We start from the raw sequence: 27372 nt of genomic DNA, 5'->3' as shown, positions 1-27372 counted from the left end.
GGGAGAAGGTGCGCTGCCCCAACGTGGAGAGGAACCAGGACGCGCTGCTGCGTACAGGTGACAGGGCGCGGGAACCAGGGATGGGGGATCCGCGGGCGGCTGGAAGGCCCACATGGGTTGGGGATTGCTCCCTCAAGCACTTTGCTTTGGGGACCAGGATTTTCTTTCTCCCCAGGCCTCAGAGCCCCTCGAACTGCTTTCATGGTTCACTGCTGGCAGGACACCAAACCCCGGTGGAGTACACTGAGGACTCGCATGAAGAATGGATTAGAAAGCAGTGAGGTGAGGGGCCACAGGCATGGTGCTGCCCTTTTGAAACTGATGGGTAGTCAGGTCCTGGTATCTCAACAGCTAAGGTGGGACAGAGCTTGCGTTTAGCAAACAAGCGCGATGCAAAAAGTGCATTGTGCAGTAAGGGGAGATTTGCTACACTGCTTCCATGTGTAAATAATTACACATATTTATAGATGTGTTAATGAGCAGGAACGGTAGAGAAGTATAAAAGCATGTAAGAAATAACTCATTCAGAGCACTTGTCATCACAAGACAATGAGGAAGGTCTGGCTGATGAGCAGTGCTCCAGAACAGGGCTGTCTGGGCAGTGCTGGCCACATTTCACATGGGAAAGGATTAATCCTAGTGATTAAGGCAGCTGGGGTTGTGAGCCAGGGACCATTGTATCAGGCCCTGTGTCAGCCATCTCTTTAATGTGTCTGGAAAACACTCTAGTTAAAAATTGGGTAAGAGAAAATCATTTGTAGATTTCAGTTCCTCTGAGTCCTTTAGAAAGGCTAATAAGTATGACCTAGGTATGTGGGGTGGACCTTGGATAGGCCTGGATATAATCTCTACAAAATTCAGAGTGAATTTAGCACTGGAGATTTGGGCAAATCTTACAAATTCTCTGAGCTCTTGAATACTAATGTGTAAGGTGAGGATACGTGCATATATTCTTTGAAAGTGTTTAATTCAATTTATTTATTTGCATATGTATTTGTTTATATTTTAGGTAAGATGAGGAGAGATAATGAGGCTGTCTCTCGAATGCACTCTTACCAGGATCTACCTGGCAACCACAATTTTTGAATACTGAGCTGGTTTTTAGCATCTCAGAATGATGTGCTCCAGCTAACCGAGCCATCCTCAGTGCCCAGGGCCAATGCTAGAAGCAATTGAGCTGCTGGCTGCAGAAAAGAAAGGAGAGAAGTGGGAGAGTGAGGGGTGGAGGAGATGGTGGCTTCTCCTATGTACCCTGAATGGAATCACACCCTGGGACATACAATGGGCCAACACTCTATCCACTGCGCCACTGACTAGGGCTTAAATTCAATGTAAAAAAACTGACACTTATGCCTGACCAGGGTGGTGGAACAGTGGATAGAGCATCTGACTGGGATATGGAAGACGCAGGTTTGAGACTCCGAGGTCGCCAGCTTGAGTGAGGGCTCATCTGGTTTGAGCAAAATTCACCATCTTGAGCCCAAGGTCGCTGGCTTGAGCAAGTGGTTACTTGGTCTGCTGAAGGCCCGCGGTCAAGGCACGTATGAGAAGGCAATCAATGAACAATTAAGGTGTTGCAATGCACAATGAAAAACTAATGATTGATGCTTCTCATCTCTCTGTTCCTGTCTGTCTTTCCCTTTCTATCGCTCTCTCTGACTCTTTCTCTGTCTCTTTAAAAAAACAAACAAAAAAAAACTAACACTTACATGTTGTCCAATAAATACACCCCTGATAATAGCGACCACACCCTGTTGGTGTTGTATACTAGGCCTTTCCTCAATATCTTACATATACTGTGCCCTAAATATATATTTTATGAATAACTAAAAGTTGGAAAATTAAACCTCATAATGAGAAGATCTACAAACAAAAATTGAATTGACCATCTGTAGTCAGTGTAGAGGCTTACTATTATAGAGACTTTCTGAGCCAAAAGTTGGCAAAGGAAAATTCCAGAATTTAAAGAAGTACAGGTGATAATTTGATGGGAGGAGATTATGTGCTTTTTGACAAAGTAGGGACTAACACTGCTAACTCCACCAAACTCACTCTTCTCCAACTTAGAACTCAGGAGAAAGGAGACTGATGTAAAGATGTATAGCCTATGAGAAAGAAAAGGCCATGTGTACCATGAGGTCAGTGAGCCCCAGGATGATGACTACCTCTGTAAGTAACCCTCACAAAGCATGTTATCTCTTCATACAATAATTTCATTGGTCATTTGGCCATTAGAGAATTCCATTCCCCTATGGTTCTGCACTACAGAATTAAGGCTCAATGATGTGAGTGCCTGCGCTCTCTCTGAGGCTCTATACATCCAGGAACATGCACTGCACCTTCCCTAATCCCTGTTGCTCTCACCCCCAGATTGTGAGAAGTGCCAGAACATCTTCATTTACAGTCATGAGGTGCATGGGCCCCCAATATTTGTAAAAGACAGTGCAGTAAATAAGAGGCATCCAAACCACGCAGCCCTCACTCTGCCTCCTGGGTTGAGAATCAGACCATCGGGCATACCTGAAGCTGGGCTTGGAGTGTGGAATGAGGCATCTCCTCTGCCAGTGGGTCTGCACTTTGGCCCTTATAAGGGCCAGATCACAAAAGATGAAGAGGCAGGCAACAATGGATACTCCTGGCTGGTGAGAAGTATTTACCTCTTTTCCTGTCTTGTGGCTTCCTACATCTCTCCCATGGCCTGCTGGGACATGCTAGGACATGGATGGAGACAATATGGTTAGCTCTGGGTATGGAGTGGACTTTGTAGGCCATGGAGCTCCAGTTGAGGATCACAGGTTAAGTGGAAGTAAAGTGGTACAGACGCAGAGGAATGCCTCCTCTCAACCCTAAGTAGACAGGTTAACTCAATGTAATGAGTAAAGAAAGTATCATGTGGTCACGAGTGGCAATGCATGCAAGCTGAAAGAGCTTTGTTGACAGTAGAGGAAATACCTCCACATGGAAAAAAAGCCTTTATATTTTCTTCCTAAAATGCAGATCACCAAAGGGAGAAACTGTCATGAGTATGTGAATGCGAAGAATGAATTCTGGGCCTACTGAATGAGGTAAGGCCAAGAAGTTTTGGGGAATTCATGGAGAACACTCATTCCCTCTCAGGCCCATACATCTTTCCTTCTCATTATGCCTCCCTCAGTGGTCTCCCTCAACCCTCTGTTCCTCTTTTTCTCCATTCAGTGCTCTTTCAAAGCAAGAGGTAATTAGATTAAAAAAAGATAAAAATATAGCATATGTCCTCAAAATATAAATCTCTATGCTAGACAAACTTTAGGCACTGGAAAAAAATTTTGATGGCCTGGATAACACTTTAATTGATCTAATGATCATTATTTTAGCAAGTCCTTACTATATTCCAGTTTAGAGGAAGGTATTCATTATTAAAACAGATCATATAACCCATCTTCTTATGGAGGACAAATTGCAGACAGAGTGAAACAATTGATTTTAGAAATGTTTAACTATAATTTTTCTATTTTTTGAGAAGTGCAAAGTGCCAGGATACCTAAACCAAGCATAGCCTAAAACTGTGAGGGAAGCAAATTATCCCAGCCTCATTCTAACTAGAAATGAGTTCTGAAGTCTGCAGAGCAATGATCATTAACCACTATCCTAGGGGCTCTTTTATCAGAGGCTACAGAATGTGAATAAGCTATTATTGTTCTTTATGATTTTGCTAAGTTAAAGACACCTCCAAGTCCTGATATGTTGGCTCAGCGGTAGAGCATCAGCCCAATCATGGAAGTCCAGGGTTTGATTCCCAGTCAGGGCACACAGAAGAGCTCATCTGCTTCTCTACCCTTATTCAGATCCTTCATCTTTATCTCTCTTCTTCCCCTCCCATAGCCAAGGCTATATTGGAGCAATGTTGGCCTGAGCACTGTGGATGGCTCCATGGCTTCTGCCTCAGTTGCTAGAATGGCTTCAGTTGCACTGGCGCAATGCTGAGATGGGCTGAGTATCACGCCCTGGTGGGCATTTCAGGTGGATCCTGGTTGGGCGCATGCAGGAGTTTGTCTGCCTCCCCAGTTCTCACTTCAGTGGGGCAGGGAGACCTCCAGTTTTTTTTTGAACCTGGGTGAGGTGCCGCAGACCAGCGCAGCTTCCAAATAACGGTGCGGAATTAAGGAAACACACTTTGTCAGAACAAAACCGATGGGACCGGGAGGACTCCTCAAACTGCCTGGCAGAATCTGAGTCCCTCACAGCCCCAGTTCGCTTTATTATATGCACCTATGCAAATCAAGGACCCTGATACAAAGTTGCACATCAAAGGCTAAGACAGGAACTCTCCCAAGGCAAAAACAGGATACATTAGTGAAATTTACAAACATCTGAAACAAACAGAATCAGAGGAAGTGTATGTATATTGCTTCCTGCAACCCAAGGAAGGAAGTGGAGTGGGTGCAAACACTCAGCATCAAAGACAAATATGGAGATGGAGGGGGGAGAACTTAGCCTTTTGCTAAGCCTTGAATCTATAATGGCTTCCTGCCATTAACGGTACACAACATATCCCCCTTTTCTTTTTAATTTGTGTGCTGAGATTTGCACTCATCTGATTTTCTAATTTTGGAGGCAGACGGAAAAAATAAAGAACAAACACAAAATTAGTATAGCCAATGCTAACAGATACCCAAACAAGTATAAATACATCACAGTGATTAAAGCCTTTAAGCAAACTCTTTAAGCTAATACAACAAGAATCTATAAAAGAGTAATGTCCTTAAAGTGTTCACCAAGTTGGCACCAACACCATTCCAAATCTCTGCAAATGCAACCCAACCCCAGTTCAGTCCATCAAAAATTGTCACAGGAGCAGGAGTCCAGGAAAATTCCACTTTCAGGAGAAGTCCTCATGGCACTGAAATTGCCGTCACACTTCCACACTCTGCAGTTAGCATCAAAGTCCCAAGGACCGCTGCTTCCCAGCTGGCAATGACCCAGGTAGACTGGAAAAGCCATCTGCAGCACACATGAAGACGGAGCTTCCGTTTTCTTTAAACTGGAAAGATGAACCCAGGGGTCCTATACTGGAGCTTTACAGCCATGGAGTGGTGAGGAGAACCTTGGGATACACTAAGCTGGGTGGCAGAGGTAAATTTGTAAGTTGGCAAAAAAAGGAAAAAAGGAGCTCTGAATTAGGAGTAGGTCCTAGCCTAAAATATGAGTGGGGCATTGAGGCAGGAGGAATAAAGGAAAGACTGTATATTAATCAAAGCAGCAGAAAACAGGACTATCAATACCCACATCAGAGATCTTTGAGGGAAGAATAAAAAACCTGAATATTCAGGCAAGACCTAGTTAAATGGCCCTTGTGTAAATGAGACCAGTCTACTGGCTACTTGGAAAAAATACCCCAGGCTCATTCACAGTGTCGTAGAAGGGGCCGACGGCCCTGGGCACCTTTTAGCCTTCAGTGGCAAATCCCAATATTCTGGGCAATGTTAGGTCACAGGTGGCTGGAGCAGGGCTGAAAGAGACTGAACTCTCCCTTAGAGGAGTGAGGGGGAAGCCTAACTTCCAGTGTGTCCCTTCTTCCTCACAGCAAAGGCATGTAAGCCTGGCAGGCTTTGGCTTAAATGACCATCCTTTCCACTATTGAAGCAGGGCCCTGATGAAGTTCCAGTTGGAGCATTGGAGCCTCTGAGGGCGTATGCCAAGAGCTAGTATTTTACCTGATCTCTTTTGGGCTTTTTTGGCCTCTTGGTACCTTAAAAGCCATGCTCAGAAGATCTCGCTGAGGGGCTTGAGAGTCCCTATCTGCCTATATATCTGGAGCTATTCAGAAAAGAACAAAACAGTGTTATTAGCTGGAATCAAATAAAAATAAAAAAGGGTAGTAGTTTGCAGGACAAAAATTTTTTGGCATCTCTTGTACATCAGCATTCAAAAGAAACTGTTTGAAGTAAAAAGCATAACAGGGTAAACCTGCAGGAGCTCCAGGACATGACTCCCCCCCCCCTTTCTTTTTATATTATTCACAATTGAATCACACTTTACAATATTTTGACTTCAATTGCAAGAAATTCTTGACTTTGTTAACTTTTAACAAAAATAGAGTAAAAGCACCTCCAAACAACATTCCCACACTTATCAAAACACCCCCTTAACATTAATTAACAGGCACTTTAGAGAGTACATATCAAAACTGAAAAATCCCATTGTGATCTTCATTATTCTTCTACAGCAAAAAAAATCTTTACACCTTTATTATGTAAATCTATGCTGCTTCAAGCCTTTCACTTGCAGCCTGGAGCAGCCTGGCCAAACCAGCAAGTCTTTTGGATCCAAAATGAGCATGCTCTACTTATTCCAAACAAAATTATATTTATATAGGGAAATGAAATTATTCCCATTTTGTTTTCAATACTACAGCCAGCACTTCCAAAACTATTATCATCATTAATTTTCATGTAAGGACTTAATTTGGGCCTTATAAACAAAAACACTTAGACATTATACAAAGACTTCACATACAATCACACAAATCAAGAGTGAAACCCGGGGTTTTAGAGATTAAACTATGGCCTGCTTGACCTTAAATAGGGCTACCTTAATAGGAATGTAATAAGGATATATACTAAACAGAGATCTCTCTCGAAAAATCTCAAGATGGCCATATGAGATTTCTATTCAGCAATACCCAAATCAGCCCCCCCCCTTTCTCCCTCTTTTCAAGCAATGGATCAGGAAAATAAAATGATCTAAAATATTTAAAAAATTAGATAATAATTGAGAAAGGGAAGAGAGCATAGTAAGTCTTATGCAATTGCTCTTGTAAAGTGAGTCTCTCATCTAGAATAATGGTGTCTCACCAGTCGTTCAGGGATCCACCGAGGAGCTTCAGCAGATCTAGGAAAAACACACACATATCCTCGGCCCCATAAGAGAACAGGGTCTGGCCCTTGCCAGATTCCTGTGAGTGGGTCCCTCCATCGCACTTCAGGGCTTTCCTTGCAGGGTTCCAGAGTCTCTCTGCTGCTGAATGACCCTGTACATCAGTATTCAAAAAATTTAAAGTGAAAAGAGCATGACAAAGAAGATTTGCAGGAGTTTGAGGGTATAATTCCCCTTTTTTAATTCTTTCCAATTGGTTTTTAAGTGTTTGATGTGCACGCTCTACAATGCCTTGACCCTGGGGATTGTAAGGAATTCCCGTCCTTAGGTCTAGTCCAAAAGTCTGACAAAATGTAGTAAATGCTTTTCCTACATATGCAGGAGCGTTGTCAGTTTTAATCAGTTTAGGAAGTCCAATAATAGAAAATGCATACAAGCAGTGAGCTATAATATGTTTAGCAGCCTCTCCTGTTCTGGTAGAGGCTACTATAAATCCAGAATAAGTATCTACTGTAACTTGGACAAAGGATTGTTTGCCAAATGAAGGTATATGAGTAACATCCATTTGCCAAAGTTATCCCGGTTGGAGTCCTCGAGGGTTAATTCCAAACGAAGGGACAGATTGTAATATAGGGCACCTTGGACAAGATTTAACAATCTGCCGTGCTGCTTCCCGAGAAAGTTGAAACTGTTTACGCAGGGCTGCAGCGTTCTGGTGATGGATAGTATGAGACTGAATTGCTTGATCTGTCATGGTTGCTCCAATAATTTTCTCTTGGATAGCTTGATCAACAAGGGCATTCCCTTGCGCTAAAGCTCCAGGGAGCATGGAGTGAGCTCGAATATGTCCTATAGAACATGGAGCTGTATGTTGACGTACAAATCTTTGAAGAAGGAGGAACTGCTGAAATAGTTCCTCATCAGCAGTTGTCCCTAAGACAGCAGTCTCTATAGTGGAAACAACCATAAGTAAATATATGCTGTCTGTATATAAATTAAAGGAGGAGTATGGCAAATGCTGAAAAGCCATGATAATGGCATGTAATTCTACTCTTTGGGCTGATTTTAAGGTGACTGTTTCAGTATAAAGCTGTCCATTGATTATTAAGTCTGCTATTCCTGAGCTGGATCCATCAGTAAAGATTGTAGGTGCTTCAGGAATGGGCTCATTAACAATTGTCTTAGGAAATATAAAGGTAGTAATTAATGAAAATTGAACTATTTTATCAGCTGGGTAGTGAGAATCAATTTGGCCTGTAAAATTTGCAAAAGCGATTTGCCATTTTGTGGAAGTTTCCCAGAGCCATTGTTGTTGATCCTTTGAAAAAGGAACAACAGTCTGTGGCTCAAAACCTATAAGCTGCAAGAGTCACCTATGCCCCTTGATAATCAAGGAGGCAACAAGATCAAAATATGGAGATAAAACTTTCTTAGGAGTAACAGCTAAATGAATCCATTCAATAGGACTTGAAGCTTGCCACAATAGTCCTGTTGGAGTGTAACTTGAGGGACATATTAGTAGGGCAATTGATTCCTCAGGATTTATGCATTTTAGTTGTGCTTGCTGCAAGGCCTTTTCTACAAGCTTTAAAGCTTGTTGTCCTGCAGGTGTAAGTAGCGGAGGAGAAGCTGGTTCAGCTGAACCTCTAAGAATATCAAAAAGTGGCTTCAGTTCTCCAGTAGTTAATTTCTAGGAAGGTTTAAGCCAATTAATGTCTCCTAACAGTTTCTGGAAATCGTTTAAAGTTTGCAAATGATCTGACCTGATTTCTATTTTCTGTGGGCGAATTTGTTGTCCCTCAATAATTTGTCCTAAATAAGAAAAAGGTAAAAATTGCTGTACCTTTTCAGGCGCTATATAAAGTCCTGATTTTTTCAGAGAATATTCTAGTTGTTGCAAAATGGTCAACACAGTGTCTTTATCTGGATGAGCAATAAGAATATTATCCATATAATGAATTATGTATGCCTTAGGGTGTTGCCTTTGTACTGGAGAGATGGCTTGAGCAACATATTTTTGGCACAAGGTAGGACTATTAGCCATACCTTGAGGCAAAACTCTCCACTGGTATCGCTCCACGGGAGCCTGAAAATTAAGTGAAGGAACACTGAATACAAAATGCTTGCAATCATGAGGGCTTAAAGGAATAGTAAAAAAGCAATCCTTCAAATCAACAACTATAAGGTGATAGTTCCATGGAGAAGGGAGTCCTAGGTGGAGAGGACCCATAATTTCCATAGTCTTATTTATTGCTCTCAAATCTTGTAATAGCCTCCAGTTTCCTGATTTCTTTTTAATGACAAATATAGGTGTATTCCATGGACTATTAGATGGTTCAATGTGCCCAAGCTTTAGCTGTTTCTGTACTAATTGAGCAGCTGCCCTAAGTTTCTCCTGAGAAAGGGGCCATTGGTCTACCCATACAGGATTATCTGATTTCCAAGTAATTGGGTCTGCACAGTGCATTATTGGGGTAGCAGGAGCTACCAAGGCCCCTATGCTAAATTTTGATATCCTAATCCATGCCTTCTGGTATTGGGTGCCACTTCTATGGGGGTGAGAATTCCTCACTGTTCTTTCCCTAGACCCTTAGTGGGCAAAAATCCCTGATCAAGCATTTGAGTGCTAACTAAACTATTAGGACTGACTAGCAATGCCCCCATATTTTTCAAAACATCTCTACCCCACAAATTAACTGGCAATCCAGGGAGCACATAAGGCTGAAAAAGTCCAGAATGACCTTCTTTATCTTCCCATTGTAAAAAACTAGAACTTTGTTGAGGGGATTTACTCTGCCCTATACCTTGTAATTCTGTGGCTGTTGCATGAGTGGGCCAGGAAGGAGGCCAATGTAGCTTAGCAATAACAGATACATCAGCCCCAGTATCTAAAAGCCCTTTAAATTTACACCCTTGTATTGTTAGTTCCATTTCAGGGCGTTCCTGACCTATTTTTTGAATCCAATAGGCAGTATCAGTGGAACCAAATCTTTGATTCTCTCGGGGTCCCTTTAGCGAGGTTTGGCCTTGTCTTAAAAAAGGTAAAAGGATTAATTGAGCAATTTTCATATCAGGGGAGATAGTGACTATATTCCTCAAAGTGTGAGCCATTACTTTAATTTCCCCTGCATAATCAGAGTCTATCACTCCAGGAAGAACAAAGAATTCCCTCATAGTTAAAGTACTTTTGCCTAACAAGATTCCTACTGTGTTACTGGGAAGTGGCCCAAAAATTCCAGTAGGTATGGCTTGAGGTCCCATCTCTGGAGTCAATACGAATTGGGAGGTGGGACTGAGGTCCAGTCCTGTACTGCCTGTTGTTGCCTGGGATAGTTGGGCAATGTTTGGCCTGCTGGAATCTGAATTTGCTGAGGAAACACTGACATTGCCCCTATTGTTTGATGGGGCCGGGGAGGGCCACATTGTCTGTTTCCCTGCCCTGCAGTAGTACATTTAGGCCTCCCCTTATTCTTCCAATGTTTCCCTTGTCTACAAAGTGGGCAGAGGTCCGGAGCCTTAAGGGCTGGCTGTCCTTGAGGGAGAGGCCAAGACCAATATTCGGGGAAAGCAGGGCAATTTTTAGCAAAATGCCTTGAACCCCCGCATTGAAAACAGTTTCCACGGGCAAAAGTACTTCCCTAAACTTTCTTCCTTCGCTTGTTCTTTCCTTTATCAAAGTTTTGTCCTGGAAATCTTGCCTTATTACCTGTGGTAAAGGCAAGACCTTGCATGTATGAAGGCCCAACATCGGCACATATTCTAATATAATCCTCTGTATCTCCCTTCTTGCGGTGAGGCCGAAGTGCAGCCTGAGAAGCAGAATTAGCATTTTCATAGGTTAGTAGTTTTATTAAAACCTTTCCCACATTTTTATCCCCTACTATTCTTTCAACTGCTTGAATTAGCCATGAGACAAAGTCTTGAAATCGCTCGTCTGCACCCTGCCTAATTTTACCAAATTCTTCTGGTTTGGTCCCTGGAATAGGCAGGCATTTCCATGCCTGTGTGGCTAGCTGATTAATTATATCATAAATAGCTGGTCGATACTCTAATTGAGTTGCGGTATGGGCATACTGTCCTTCTCCAGTTAACATATCTACAGTAACAGCAACCTCCTCTTGCTGATTTTTCTCATCCAGCTCTATAGCCTTTTCATGAAAGTCTGACTTCCATAACAAATAATCACCCCCAGAGAGACAAGCACGAGCAATCGCCTTCCAGTCATTTGGGGGAAGAGCCTTTGCACTAATGGTATCTAATAAACCAAGTGTAAAAGGGGCAGTAGGCCCATACTGAGCACAAGCAAGTTTAAGCTCTTTCAGAGTTTTAAAAGGTACAGGTTCATGTTCTCGCACTAGTCTCCCTGTATCATCCTGTCTTTCCACAATAGGAAAACAGGCAAAGCCATCTATTGTTTCCCCTATATTTCGAGCCTGGTCTATATATTGTTGGAGAGGAGATTTCCCAGATTTTGAGCTATAGACTATGGAATCAGCCCGATAAGGGAACGGAGGAGCAGAGGGTTGAATGTAGGAAGGAGCTGAGGGCAGCAGAGGCTCCGCAGCTAAGGCAGCCATAGCCATGGATTTTTCATCCCCCCTGTCATCCTCAGACTTCAAGTTATCCTCATATTCACATCCCTCTGTTTCCGGCTTACCCTGATACTCTTCAGACAATGATTTGTCTTCATATAGAAACATTTTTACAAAAACGTCCCTTATTTTTGACCCTATCTGTCCCATATTCTTTTACTCCCAACTACACTTTCCCCAAAAACTTTCTTTACCCACTGTGCGCACTTCACTTTGGGGAGTTCCGTCACCTTCCTTCAGTTTTCGTTTTCTCGTACTCAAGTCGTCTGTTCGGGCGCCACTTGCCGCGGACCAGTGCAGCTTCCAAATAACGGTGCAGAATTAAGGAAACACACTTTGTCAGAACAAAACCGATGGGACCAGGAGGACTCCTCAAACTGCCTGGCAGCATCTGAGTGCCTCACAGCCCCAGTTCGCTTTATTATATGGACCTATGCAAATCAAGGACCCTGATACAAAGTTGCACATCAAAGGCTAAGACAGGAACTCTCCCAAGGCAAAAACAGGATACATTAGTGAAATTTACAAACATCTGAAACAAACGGAGTCAGAGGAAGTGTATGTATATTGCTTCCTGCAACCCAAGGAAGGAAGTGGAGTGGGTGCAAACACTCAGCATCAAAGCCAAATATGGAGATGGAGGGGGGAGAACTTAGCCTTTTGCTAAGCCTTGAATCTATAATGGCTTCCTGCCATTAACGGTCCACAACAGTGAGGCATCAAATATTACCTAAATAAAATGTAAGAAGAATGGAGAAAGGCCTCTCTAAAAAAGATGAACTTGCATTGAGTATTGAATGATGTGAACTAATCTAGACACAGAGTCCTACATCAAGTAGCGAGTTCTGTGATATAAACAGGACCTGAGTTAGTTTAGAGAAGCTTGGAGGTCACTGGGTTTTATGGCCAATCAGGGTGGAGGTTACATCTGGAATTGGCTTTGGAACATGGTATTAGGCAGGATGAGCTCCGTAAGCAGGACCTGGAGATAGGAAGTCATATGACATTGTGACAGGCTCAGACATTGAACAGAAGGTTCTCCAGGAGCACTGTGGGAGTGGGTGACATCAGAGCCCAAGTGTCAGGTGCAGAGCTGGACATGGATCTGAGAAGTAGTAGAAACTCATCACCTGTGTGTTTCTTTTCTTTCACCTGTCTCAATCCCAGGTATGTGAACTGTGCCTGGGATAATGAAGAGCACAACCTGGTGGCCTTTCAGTATCACAGGCAGATTTTCTACCGAACCTGCCAGGTCATCAAGCCAGACTGTGAGCTGCTAGTTTGGTATGGTGGCAAGTATGGCCAGAAGCTGGGCATCAACTACTTAAGCAAGCAGAGAGAGCTCTCAGCAGCTAGAGGTGGGCACAACCACTCTTTAAAATGGAAAGAAAAAAAAGAATTCACCTTAGAACTGTTCATGGTACATTCTAAAGTCTGTATTTTCTACTTTTTTGATTTTTTTCTTCTTTATTTTTTAATATTTAATTAATTGTGGGTTTTTTAAGGATTATAAAAGCTATATTTATTCACAATGCTACATTTATTGCATTCCCTTAGAAAAATAGAGAACTGTTTATGTACCAATTTGCACATATAAAACTTCATACAAATTATGTGTATCACATAAAGGCCTCTGGTACAGCTAAAATCCTGACACTATAATTGGGGTAATCCTGCTGCAAGTTGTCCAGTTTATCAAGTCTGTCCATAAAAAATTAAACACTGGAATTACAGTCAGTCTCGTGGCTCACATGTAGAAATTATTTTAAAATATAATAAAATAAACTTTCAATTCTCTAAAACTCAAAAAAGGTAAACTGGAAGTGGATACATTTTGCTACTCATTTCAATTTAACATGACAAATTCACACCTCATTATGTCTGGGAAAAAATGATCACTGTAGTGTTGACATTATCTTTATAAGCTGCAGCTGCTTTAGAAGGTATTTGTCAAAATTTTTGCCAAACAATGAAAAAAAATATTTCTCTTATAAAATGGTACAACATTTTAAGGAACCAGAAGATACTAAATGTCTTTGGCTATACAACTAAAAGGCCATTTTGTGTTTACATAGATTCTAGGGTCACCCCGAATGCATCACCCCTCCTCCCATTCCCCTCAACATCTTCCTTGTCCCCTCCCTAAAGTGCCCTCCCCCTTCTGTTCAGCTTTATCCCATCCTATGATCCCGTTTCCCTCTGTCTTATTTTCCTCTGGTCCCTTTGATTCCTCCTCTGTCTCTATTTCGTTCCTCAGTTCACATTATTCCTTGGATTCCTCAAATGAGTGAGGTCATATGATATTTTTCTTTCTCTGCCTGGCTTATTTCACTCAACAAAATAGTATCCAGGTCCCTCCATATTGTTGCAAAAGGTAATATTTCCTTCTTTTTCATAGCCCCATAGTATTCCATTGTGTATATGTACCACAGCTTTTTAATCCACTCGTACACTGATGGACACTTGGGCTGTTTCCAGATCTTTGCCATTGTGAACAATGCTGCCATAAACATGGGGGTGCATTTCTTTTTTTTCAGTCGGTGATATGGTGTCCTTAGGATATATTCCTATAAGTGGATGGCTGAGTCAAAGGGCAGTTCCATTTCTAATTTTTTGAGGAATCTCCATACTGTTTTCCACAGTGGCTGCACCAGTCTGCATTCCCACCAGCAGTGCAGGAGGGGTGCCCTTTTTTCCATATCTGCACCAGGACCTATCATGTGTTGTTTCATTAGTTAGCACCATTATGACTGGTGTGAGGTGGTATCTCATTGTTATTTTAATTTGCATTTCTCTAATGATAAGTGATGTTGAACATTTTTTTAATTTGTCTATTGGCCCTCTGTATGTCCTCTTTGGAGAAGTGTTTGTTCATTTCTTGTGCCCATTTTTGATTGGATAATGTTTGTCTTCCTGGTGTTGAGTTTTACAAGTTCTTATAAATTTTGGTCATTTACCCTTATCAGATGTATTTCAAATATGTTCTCCCATTGTGTGGTTTGTCTTTTTATTCTGTTCATATTGTCTTTAGTTGTGCAAAAGCTTTTTAGTTTGATATAGTCACATTTGTTTATCCTGTCTTTTATTTAATTTGCCTGTGGAGATAAATCAGCAAAGATACTGCAATGATAGATGTCGGTGAGCTTACTGCCTAAGTTTTCTTCTAGGATACTTATGGTTTCACGATTTACATTTAAGTCCGTTATCCATTTTGAGTTTATTTTTGTGTATGGTGTAAGTTGGTGGTCTAGTTATATTTTTTTACAGGTAGCTGTCCAGTTTTCCCAACACCATTTGTTAAAGAGACTGTCTTTACTCCACTGTATGCTCTTACCTCCTTTTTCAAATATTAATTGGCCATAAAAATGTGGTTTTATTTTTGGGTTCTCTGTTCTTTTCCATTGATCTATATGGCTGTTCTTTTGCCAGTACCAAGCTGTTTTGAATACAATGGACTTGTAGTATAACTTGATATCAGGAAGTGTGATACCTCCCACTTTATACTTCTTTTTCAAGATTGCTGAAACTATTCGTGTTCTTTTTTGGTTCCATATAAACTTTTGGAATATGTGTTTTATATATTTGAAGTATGTTATTTATATTATAATAGGTATTGCATTTAGTTTACAAATTGCTTAGGGTAATATAGATATTTTAATTATGTTTATTCTTCCTAACCATGAGCACAGTATATGCTTCCAATTGTTTGTGTCTTTTTTGATTTCTTTTATCAATGTTTTATAATTTCCTGTGTACCAGTCTTTAACCTCCTTGGTTAAATTTACTCCTAGGTTCTTTAGTTTTTTGGTTACGATAGTGAAGGGGACTGTTTCCTTAATTTCTCTTTGTGACAGTTTATTTTTCGTGTATAAAAATACCTCTGATTTCTCTGCATTAATTTTAGATCCTGCCACCTTGCTGAATTTGTTTATTAGGTCCAGTCATTTTTTGACTGAGACTATAGGATTTTCTATATACAGTTTTATATCATCTGCAAATAATGATAGTGTTACTTCTTCTTTTCCAATTCGGATGCCTTTTATTTCTTCTTCTTGTCTGATTGCTGTAGCTAGGAATTTCAGTACTATGTTGAATAAGAGTGGTGAAAGGGGGCACCCCTGCCTTGTTCCTGATTTTAGGGGAATTGCTTTTAATTTTTTCCATTAATTATAATGTTGGTTGTGGGTTTGTCACAGATGGCCTTAATCATGTTGAGGTTTGTTTCCTGTATTCCCACATTGCTAAGAGTTTTGATCATAAATGGGTGCTCAATTTTATCAAATTTTATTTCTGCATTGATTGAAATTATCATGTAGCTTTTTCCTTCCTTTTTTATGTGGTGAATCACATTAATTGATTTAAGAATGTTGTACAGTCCTTGCCTCCCCAGAATAAATCCCACTTGATCATGATGTATGATTCTTTTTAGTATTGCTGGATCTGGTTCGCTAATATTTTGTTGAGGATTTTAACATCTAAATTCATCAGGGTTATTGGCATATAATTTTCTTTCTTTGTGTTCTCTTTGCCTGGTTTTGGAATCAGAATTATGCTCGCCTCATAAAAGAAACTTGGAAATGTTTCTTCCTCATGAATTTTTTGAAATAGCTTGAGAAGGATAGGAGTTAGTTCTTTGAATATTTGATAGAAGTCACTAGTGAAGCCATCGGGCCCAGGAATATTGTTTTTTGGGAGCTTTGTAATAAGTATTTTAATCTCTTTTGTTGTAATCGTTCATTTTAGGCTTTCTGATTCTTCCAGATTGATTTTTGAAAAATTATGTTTCAAGGAATTTGTCCATTTCACCTACTTTGTTTAATATTTTGGCATACAGTTCTTCATTGTGTTTTCTTACAATATTTTGTATTTCTGTTGTGTTGGTTATTTTTTCTATGCTCTCATTTCTAATTTTATTTATTTGAGTTTTCTCTCTTCTTTTTTTGTTGAGTCTTGTTAATGGCTCATCGATCTTGTTTACCCTTTCAGAGAACCAGATCTTGGTTTCATTCATCCTCCATATTGTTTTTTTAGCTTCTATGTCATTTATTTCTTCTCTGATCTTTATTATTTTCTTCCTCTTACTACCTCTGGGCCTTATTTGCTGTTCTTTTTTTAGTTTTTTTAGATGAAGGGTTAGGTTGTTTATTTGAGCTTTTGCAAGCTTCTTAAAAAATGCCTGTCGTGCTATGAACTTCCCTCTCAGGACTGCTTTTGCTGTGTCCCATAAATTTCGAGTTGCTGTTTGCTCATTATCAGTTGTTTCTAGGAATTTTTAAATTTCTTCTTTGATTTCATTGTTAACCTATTCATTATTTAATAACATGTTATTTAGTTTCCATGTGTTTGAGTATATTTCAGTTTTTCTGTTGTGGTTGATTTCTAATTTTATGCCATTGTGATCAGAGAAAATGCTTGATATTATTTTAATCTTTTTAAATTTGTTGAGACTGCTTTTGTTTATTAACATGTGGTCTATCTTAGCAAAAGTACCATGAGCACTTGAAAAGAATGTATATTCTGCTGCCATAGGGTGAATGGTTCTAAAAACATCTATTAAATCAAGTTGATCTAGTGTGTCCTTTAAGTTTGCAGTTTCTTTGTTAATTTTCTTTCTTGAGGATCTATCTAGTGATGTTATTGAGGTATTGAAATCTTCTAATATTATAGCATTGCTGTTGATCTCACCCTTTATATTCATCAAAGTCTGCTTTATATATTTAGGTGCTCCTATATTAGGTGCATAGATATTTATGATGGTTATATCTTCCTGTTTGATTGCTCCCTTTATTATTATGTAGTGACTTTCTTCATCTCTTACTATAGTCTTTGTTTTAAAGTCCATTTTGTCTGATACTACTATTGCTACCCCAGTTTTTTTTTCATTTTCATTTGCATGAAATATTTTTTCCATCCTTTTACCTTCAGTCTATGTGCATCTTTTGTTTTAAGGTGTGTCTCTTTTTTGTTTTTTATTTGTTTGTTTTTATTGTACTTTTCTGTAGTTGGAAACTGGGAGGCAGTCAGACAGACTCCTGCATGGGCCCAACCAGGATCCACACGGCCTGCCCACCAGGAGCTAAGGTGTGTCTCTTGTAGACAGCATATGTACAGTTCCTGTTTTCTTTTCTATGCAGCTATTCTATGTCTTTTGATTGGATCATCTAAACCATTTACATTTAAGGTTATTATTGATATGTAGTTGTTTATTCCATTTTATTCTTTAAATTTTTATTTCTTATTTGCTATATTCTTTTCCCACTTTAATCTGTTTACAACAAACCCCTTAACATTTCTTGCAGTATTGGTTTGTTTGTAATGAGTTCCTAATTTTTTTTTAAAAAAATATTTTCTGTTGCCTTTTTTTTTGTCTTTATTTTTTTCTATTTTTTTAATCTTTTATTTTTATTGAATTCAAAGAGTTAAAGGGGGGTAAGGGGGAGACAGAAGCATCAATCTGTTTCTGTATGTGCCACAGCCAAGGACTGAATCAGCCACCTCTGCTTTGCAAGATAATGTTCCAGCCAAGTGAGCCATCCAGCTAGGGCCTAATTTATTTTTCTTTTTTGTTTTTTGTTTTTTTTTTTATCTGGGAAGCTTTTTATTTCTCCTTCAATTTTAAATGATAGCCTTGATGGATAAAGTAGGCTTGGTTGTAGGCTCTTGTTCTGCATTATTTTGAATATTTCTTCCCATGCCATTTTGGCCTCAATTGTTTCTGTTGAGAATCCGGATGTCATTTTTTGGAGGGCTCCTTTGTAGGTGATAGTCTTCTTTTCGCTAGCAGCTTTTAAAATTTTCTCTTTATCGCTTAGCTTTGGCATTTTAATTTTGATGTGTTTTGGTGTAGGTATTTTTGGGTTTCTCTTTTTTTTTCCTTTTTTTTTTTTAATAAATTTTTATTAATGGTAATGGGATGACATTAATAAATCAGGGTACATATATTCAAAGAAAACATGTCTAGGTTATTTTGTCATCAAATTATGTTGCAAACCCCTTGCCCAAAGTCAGATTGTCCTCCGTCAACCTCTATCTAGTTCTCTGTGCCCCTCCCCCTCCCCCTAACTCTCTCCCTCCCTCCCTCCCATGTCCTCCCTCCCCCCCACCCTTGGTAACCACCACACTCTTGTCCATGTCTCTTAGTCTCATTTTTATGTTCCACCAATGTATGAAATCATGTAGTTCTTGTTTTTTTCTGATTTACTTATTTCACTCCTTATAATGTTATCAAGATCCCACCATTTTGCTGTAAATGATCTGATGTCATCATTTCTTATGGCCGAGTAGTATTCCGTAGTGTATATGTGCCACATCTTCTTTATCCAGTCTTCTATTGAAGGGCTTTTTGGTTGTTTCCATGTCTTGGCCACTGTGAACAGTGCTGCAATGAACATGGGGCTACATGTGTCTTCACGTATCAATGTTTCTGAGGTTTTGGGGTATATACCCAGTAGAGGGATTGCTGGGTCATAAGGTAGTTCTATTTGCAGTTTTTTGAGGAACCACCATACTTTCCTCCATAATGGTTGTATTACTTTACAGTCCCACCAACAGTGAATGAGGGTTCCTTTTTCTCCACAGCCTCTCCAACATTTGCTATTACCCGTCTTGTTGATAATAGCTAATCTAACAGGAGTGAGGTGGTATCTCATTGTAGTTTTGATTTGCATTTCTCTAATAACTAATGAAGCTGAGCATCTTTTCATATATCTGTTGGCCATTTGTATCTCTTCCTAGGAGAAGTGTCTGTTCATGTCCTCTTCCCATTTTTTTATTGGATTGTTTGTTTGTTTGTTGTTGAGTTTTATGAGTTCTTTGTAAATTTTGGATATTAGGCCCTTATCTGAGCTGTCGTTTGAAAATATCAGTTCCCATATAGTTGACTGTCTGTTTATTTTGATATCAGTTTCTCTTGCTGAGCAAAAACTTTTAATTCTGATGTAGTCCCATTCATTTATCTTTGCCTTCACTTCTCTTGCCATTAGAGTCAAGTTCATAAAATGTTCTTTAAAACCCAGGTCCATGATTTTAGTACCTATGTCTTCTTCTATGTACTTTATTGTTTCAGGTCTTTGATCCATTTTGAATTAATTTCAGTACACGGGGAGAGGCTGTAGTCGAGTTTCATTCTTTTGCATGTGGCTTTCCAGTTTTCCCAACACCATTTGTTGAAGAGCCTCTCTTTTCTCCATTGTGTGTTGTTGGCCCCATTATCAAAGCTTATTTGACCATATATATGTGGTTTTATTTCTGGGCTTTCTATTCTGTTCCATTGGTCTGAGTGTCTATTTTTCTGCCAATACCATGCAGTTTTGCTTATCGTGGCCCTATAATATAGTTTAAAGTCAGGTATTGTAATGCCCCCAGCTTCATTCTTTTTCCTTAGGATTGTTTTGGATATTCGGGGTTTTTTATAGTTCCATATAAATCTGATGATTTTTTGTTACATTTCTTTAAAAAATCTCATAGGGATTTTGATGGGAATTGCATTAAATTTGTATATTGCTTTGGGTAATATGGCCATTTTGATTATATTTATTCTTCCTATCCAAGAACAAGGAATATTTTTCCATCTCATTGTATCTTTTTCGATTTCCCTTAACAATGCTTTGTAATTTTCATTATATAGGTCCTTTACGTTCTTTGTTATGTTTATTCCTAGGTATTTTATTTTCTTTGTTGCAATCGTGAAGGGGATTATTTTTTTGAGTTCGTTTTCTAATATTTCATTGTTGGCATATAGAAAGGCTATGGACTTTTGTATGTTAATTTTGTATCCTGTGACCTTACTGTATTGGTTTATTGTTTCTATAATCTTTTTGTGGAGTCCTTCGGGTTTTCGATGTATAGGATCATATCATCAGCAAAAAGTGATAGCTTTACTTCTTCTTTTCCGATATGGATGCCTTTTATTTCTTTGTCTTGTCTGATTGCTCTGGCCAGAACTTCTAGCACCACGTTGAATAAGAGTGGAGAGAGTGGACAACCCTGTCTTGTTCCTGATTTAAGGCAGAAAGTCCTCAGTTTTATGCCGTTTAATAGGATGTTGGCTGATGGTATATCATATATGGCCTTTATCATGTTGAGATATTTTCCTTCTATACCCATTTTATTGAGAGTCTTAAACATAAAATTCTGTTGTATTTTATCGAAAGCCTTTTCTGCATCTATTGATAAGATCATGTGGTTTTTGTTCTTTGTTTTGTTGATATGGTGTATTACGTTAACCGTTTTACGTATGTTGAACCATCCTTGAGATTCTGGGATGAATCCCACTTGATCATGATGTATTATTTTTTTAATATGTTGTTGTATTCAGTTTGCCAGTATTTTGTTTAGTATTTTAGCATCTGTATTCATTAGAGATATTGGTCTGTAGTTTTCTTTCTTTGTGCCATCCTTGCCAGGTTTTGGTATGAGGGTTATGTTGGCCTCATAAAATGTGTTTGGAAGTATTGCTTCTTCTTCAATTTTTTGGAAGACTTTGAGTAGAATAGGAACCAAGTCTTATTTGAATGTTTGATAGAATTCACTAGTATAACCGTCTGGGCCTGGACTTTTATTTTTGGGAAGATTTTTAATAGTTTTTTCTATTTCCTCCCTGCTGATTGGTCTGTTTAGGCTTTCTGCTTCTTCATGACTCAGTCTAGGAAGGTTGTATTGTTCTAGGAATTTATCCATTTCTTCTAGATTGTTGTATTTGGTGGCATATAATTTTTCATAGTATTCTACAATAATTCTTTGTATATCTATGATGTCTGTGGTGATCTCTCCTCTTTCATTTTGGATTTTATTTATTTGAGTCCTGTGTCTTTTTTCCTTGGTAAGTCTTGCCAAGGGTTTGTCAATTTTGTTGATCTTTTCAAAGAACCAGCTCCTTGTTTTATTGATTTTTTCTATAGTTTTTCTGTTCTCTATTTCATTTATTTCTGCTCTGATTTTTATTATCTCCTTTCTTCGGCTGGTTTTGGGTTGTCTTTGTTCTTCTTTTTCTAGTTCCTTAAGGTGTGAAGTTAAGTGGTTTACTTCGGCTCTCTCTTGTTTGTTCATATAGGCCTGAAGTGATATGAACTTTCCTCTTATTACTGCTTTTGCTGCATCCCAGAGATTCTGATATGTCGTATTTTCATTTTCATTTGTCTGTATATATCTTTTGATTTCTGCGCTTATTTCTTCTTTGACCCATTCATTTTTTAGAAGTATGTTGTTTAGTTTCCACATTTTTGTGGGTTTTTCCCCTCTTTTTTGCAGTTGAATTCTAGTTTCAAGGCTTTATGATCAGAAAATATGCTTGGTACAATTTCAATTTTTCTAAATATGCTGATATTGTCTTTGTGGACCAACATATGGTCAATTCTTGAGAATGTTCCATGTACACTAGAGAAAAATGTATACTCTGTCGCTTTGGGATGAAGTGTCCTGTAGATGTCTATCATATCCAGGTGTTCTAGTATTTCGTTTAAGGCCACTATATCTTTATTGATTCTCTGTTTGGATGACCGATCTAGAGCCGTCAGCGGTGTATTGAGGTCTCCAAGTATGATTGTATTTTTGTTAGTTTTTGTTTTAAGGTCAATAAGTAGCTGTCTTATATATTTTGGTGCTCCTTGGTTTGGTGCATATATATTAAGGATTGTTATGTCTTCTTGATTTAACTTCCCCTTAATCATTATGAAATGGCCATTTTTGTCTCTGAGTACTTTTTCTGTCTTGTAGTCAGCATTATTAGATATGAGTATTGCTACGCCTGCTTTTTTTGGGGTGTTATTTGCTTGGAGTATTGTTTTCCAGCCTTTCACTTTGAATTTCGTTTTTATCCTTGTTGCTTAGATGTGTTTCTTGTAGGCAGCATATAGTTGGATTTTCTTTTTTAATCCATTCTGCTACTCTGTGTCTTTTTATTGGTAAGTTTAATCCATTTACATTTAGTGTAATTATTGACACTTGTGGGTTCCCTACTGCCATTTTATAAATTGCTTTCTGTTAGTTTTGTATCTAGTTTGATTCTTCTCTTTTGTTTTTCTATCATTTGTTTTTGTTTGTTTGTGTTCCATACTTCTTTCTTCTGTTGCTACCTTTTTTAAGTCAAGTGTTTTTGTGGTGGTTTTTTTAAGGGTGGTTACCATTAAGTAATGAAAAGGGTACCTACCATATTCATTGTAGTACCCTATCTTATAAGTATTTCTGCACTTCATCATCCTTTGCTACTGTTAATCTCCATCCTCTCCCCCCTTTTTTTCCTTTGTTATCACAGTTTAAGTTTGGTTTTATTGTGTTCTTGGTGGAGCTGTTACTTGTGGTGTTGTTTTCTTTTGTTCTTTGAATCTGGTTGGAAAACCCCCTTTAGTATTTCCTGGAGTGGGGGCTTTCTGTTGATAAATTCTCTCATCTTTTCTGTATTTGTGAATGTTTTTATATCTCCTTCATACTTGAAGGATAGCTTTGATGTGTATAGTATTCTTGGCTGAAAGTTCCTCTCTTTCAGGGCTTTAAATATTGGGGTCCACTCTCTTCTAGCTTGTAGAGTTTCTGCTGAGAAATCTGATGATAATCTAATAGGCCTTCCTTTATATGTTGTACTCTTCTTTTCCCTGGCTGCCTTGAGAATTTTTTCTTTGTCATTGGTTTGTGTCATCTTTATTATGATGTGCCTTGGAGTGGGTTTGTTGGGGTTAAGAAAACTTGGTGTTCTGTTTGCTTCTTGAATTTGAGGCTTTAGTTCCTTCCACAGGCTTGGGAAGTTCTCGTCTATTATTTGTTTGAGTATATTCTCCATTCCATTTTCTTTCTCTTCTCCCTCTGATATACCTATTATTCTTATGTTATTCTTTCTGATGGAGTCAGACAATTCTTGTAGGGCTTTCTCGTTTTTTATTATTTTTGAGTCTCTTTCTTCTTCTCTCTGTTGTGCCTCAAGTTGTTTGTCTTCTATTTCACTAATCCTATCTTCAATCTGGGCTGTTCTGTTAGCTAAGCTTGTTACATCGTTTTTCAGCTCGTGAATTGAGTTTTTCATTTCTGTTTGATTTGTTTTTATAGTTTCAATTTCCTTGGTAATATATTCTTTGTGTTCATTGAGTTGTTTTCTGATCTCCCTATATTGCCTTTCTGTGTTTTCTTTTATATCTCTGAGTATTTTTAAGATTTCTATTTTAAATTGTCTGTCATTTAGCTCCAAGGCTTCCAATATGTTAAGTCTTTTCTCCATAGATTTTTCCACATCTATTTGTGTTACCTCTCTTTCTTTTGTATCCATAATATTTGATTTCCTCTTTCTTATCTGCATCTGAGGGTGGTCTTATTGATAGCACGCAGGCGCACTCCCTCGCGGCTTGAATGAGCGTCGTTGCTGCGGTAGCTTCCTCCACACCCTCGTCTCTCAGATTCAAGTGATAACAGTCCTTTTGCTTTCAGTTTGTGTGGAACTCCGGAATGCTCCGAGGATAAATTTTTCTTTTTCTAGTTGATAAATTTGTTGTGATTTAGGGGAGAGCTGTCGGACGCGCTGCTCATGGCCCCATTTCCGTGACGTCACCCTGGGTTTTTCTTTAATGGAGTTCTCTGTGCTTCTTGAACTTGTGAAATTCTTGCTTGCATCAATTTAGGGAGGTTTTCAGCTATGACTTGATTAAATAACGTTTCTATCCCTTATTCTTTCTCTTCTTCTTTAGGAACCCCTCTGATTCAAATGTTATTTCTCTTCATGTTATCACAGAGCTCTCTTAGAGTTACCTCAGACTTTTTCAGTCTCCTTTTTTTTCTGCGCTGCTTCTGTGCCTTCATTTATCATGTTTTCTATCTTACTGATTCAATTCTCAGCTTCATCCATCCTGCTTTTAATTCCTTCTATTGTGGTCTTCCTTTCTGATATTGTATTTGTCACCTACGACTGATTTTCTTTTAATATTTCAATGTTTTTTTTATACTTGCTATCCTTTTATTTAGGTGACCATCCATTGTTGTTCTAAGATCCCTAAGCATCCTAACAATCATTATTCTAAACTCTGTATCTGGCAATTTGGTTATTTCCATATCACTCAGTTCCTTTTCTGGAGATTTCTGTTGTGGTTTCCTTTGAATTGCACTTTTTGTCTTCTTATTATTTCTGTGTGTTTAGGTGTGTTGTTTGTAGAACTGGTTGAGTCTAGGTTTGGTATTGTCTGCTTCTAATTTTTATTTGTGTTATTTCTAGGTTTTCTTGGGTTGTTATTAGCTGTTGTTTGTAATCCACTTTCAAGTTTGGCTTTTCTAGTCGAGCCAATTTCAAGTCTTGATTTGTTTGTTTTCTTATGAGTTATCTCAGTGGTAGTCTTGTTTACTGATCTCAGTAAGGGGCTTGTTTGATACAGCTCTTGTTGACCAGATTTGGTTTTTCACACTGATTGTTCATAAATTAATATGTGTTCCAGTTTGGTAGGGTGAGCTGGGAGTCTGTGCATCTGCCTACTCCGCTGCCATCTTCAGGATTCTCTAGGACATATATTTCTTGACAAGACACCAATTTTCTAAGCCCTTTTTATACTGTTTGTTCACTGCTCCTGTTATTCGCCAGGCACCAGGTGAAATAAGAAACTCCCATTCACCAATAAGCAAGGAATATGATAGCCTTTTAACACAGCACTAACCATAACTTTTTATAAAGATGAAAAAAATTTATAATTATAAACTTTTTTTAAGTGAGAGAAAGGAAGATAGATTCTTTAATTTGCCCCAACAAGAATCCTCCCAGCAACCTCAGTCTGAGATCCATGTTCAGACTAGCCGAGTTATCCTCAGAGCCTGGGGTCAACACTTGAACCAACTGAACTATCGAGCTGATGATCGAACCAATCAAGCCACTGACTGTGGGAGGGGAAGAGAGAGAGAAAAGAGATGGAGGGGAAGAGAAGCAGATACTCGCTTTTTTTTCTTTTTCCAAAGCCAGAAATGGGGAGCGGGGAGGCAGTCAGACAGACTCCCGCATGTGCCCAACTGGGATCCACGCGGCACACCCTCCAGTGGGTGATGCTCTGCCCATCCGGGGCATTGCTCTGTTGTGACAAGAGCCAGTCCAGCACCTAAGGCAAAGTCCAAAGAGCAATCCTCAGCACCCAGAAAAACTTTGCTCAAATGCAGCCATGGCTGTGAGAGGGAAAGAGAGAGACATACAGGAAGAAGAATGGGAGGGGTAGAGAAGCAGATGGACGCCTCTCCTGTGTGTTCTGGCTGGGAATCAAACACAGAACCCCTGCATGCCAGGTCGATGCTCTACCACTGAGCCTACCAGCCAGGGCCTATAGTTGCTTTTCATGTGTGTGCTGACTGGAGTTCGAACTTGGGACGTCCACATGCTGGGCAAACACTCTATCCACTGGGAAAACAAGCATTGGCCTGTTTTCTGAGGGCCACCTCTGTATAGCATATAGGTAAGAGCAAAGGTTCAATAGATGCCCAGAAACGTGGAATGCAGTGCTGTGATCTGAGCTAAGATGCTGGAAACTTTCCTGAGTGAGGTGAGATAATGGTGGTGTTCTTGCCTATAGGGTGGCTTATTCTTTAAGGTTTGCTTTGTTATTTTTTGGAGAATAGAGTTCAGTGGGAATCCTCTCAGAAATTACTTTATTTCCAAGTGAGAGAGGATTATGGATTAGCTGGAGAGGGATAGAAGTCAGGCATGCAAGAAGTATGATTGCGGGTCCTGGCTAGTTAGCTCAGTTGGTTAGAGTTTCAAACTCTAATACCAAGGTGGAGCCTGGGGCAGGGCACATATGAGAAATGACCAATGACTGCATGTCTAGGTAGAACAATGAATAAATGCCTCTCTCTCTTTTTTTCTTCCTTTTCTTCTCCTCTTCCTCTTCTTCTTCTTCTTCCTCCTTCTTTTCTTCTCAAAAATCAATCAATTTTTAAAAAGTATGGTTGGAGAAATATTTTGAAAAAGAACTTTCTATTATATATGAAATGGGCTGACACTGAATAAAATCAAGTATGAATATTTGATGTGAAGCTTGAGGAAGGACATATTGTTAGTTTATCATCTGTCAAATACTATGATGGAAGCAATTCCTTGTTGGAGTCAGTGGTCTTTATAAAGACCTGTGTTAAAAGCTACATGTATATAGGAAATGTCAGCATTGCTCCACAATACAAGGGGTGAAAGAGCCCCTGATGCTACTTGACAGTCCCTCATCTGGCAATGCATAAAATAAACCCTTGGCACGGGCTTTCTGGATTTCTAATAAAGATAGTGTACATAAAAATCAAAAGAGAAAAGAAATAAAAAAAAAACTTTGTGGGGGGAGAGAGAATATATAGTCAACCCTATAAAAATGACTCATGGGACAGGTCTTAACAAAACATATGACCCAGGCAGCCTTGTCAACATTTGTCCTGACCAAAATTTTCTCTTTCAGCAGAAACACAGCCAGAGATACACCCATGTTCTTTCTTCTCTCTGGCCTTCTCCAGTCAAAAATTTCTCAGTCAACATGTGAGATGTAATCACCCCTCTGATATTCTCCCAAGAACATCTATAAGAAAACACCTCCAATCAAAGGTTTTCTACCCAGAGGATGAAAATCAGCAGCAGCGTCATACTGATACACAAAACAGGAATGACAAAGCCGAAGGTCAAAAGATCATAAAAAAGTCCAAACGTTTGATTAAAAGAAACAGGCCGAGGAAAATTTCAAGGGCCTTTTTCAAGCCTCCAAAAAAACACATGGGAAGCTCTAATGAGCAAGAGAGAATGATACAAAAAGCACCAAAAAGAGGCCAGAAAGTGAATTCAGTGGACACAGAAAAACTGTCTATGAGAGTAGTAATGTCGACAAATGAAGCTATCAAGTATGGAGATTGTCTGCAAGGCTTTAATGATGGGTCACATCACCTCAAAAACCAGAAAACACACTCAGGGGAGAACCCCTATGTTTTCCAGGAGTGTGAGTGA

The 27372-nt window shown here is 39.1% G+C and overlaps 1 pseudogene; it reads left to right on the top strand.

Moving 5' to 3' along the window:
- Positions 1–255: 255 nt before the first annotated feature.
- On the top strand, positions 256–27372 carry LOC136318354 (histone-lysine N-methyltransferase PRDM9-like; annotated as a pseudogene).

Source organism: Saccopteryx bilineata, unplaced genomic scaffold (genome assembly GCF_036850765.1).
Source record: "Saccopteryx bilineata isolate mSacBil1 unplaced genomic scaffold, mSacBil1_pri_phased_curated manual_scaffold_53, whole genome shotgun sequence".
Lineage (NCBI taxonomy): Eukaryota > Metazoa > Chordata > Mammalia > Chiroptera > Emballonuridae > Saccopteryx > Saccopteryx bilineata.
This window is presented reverse-complemented; position numbering and strand designations above follow the sequence as displayed.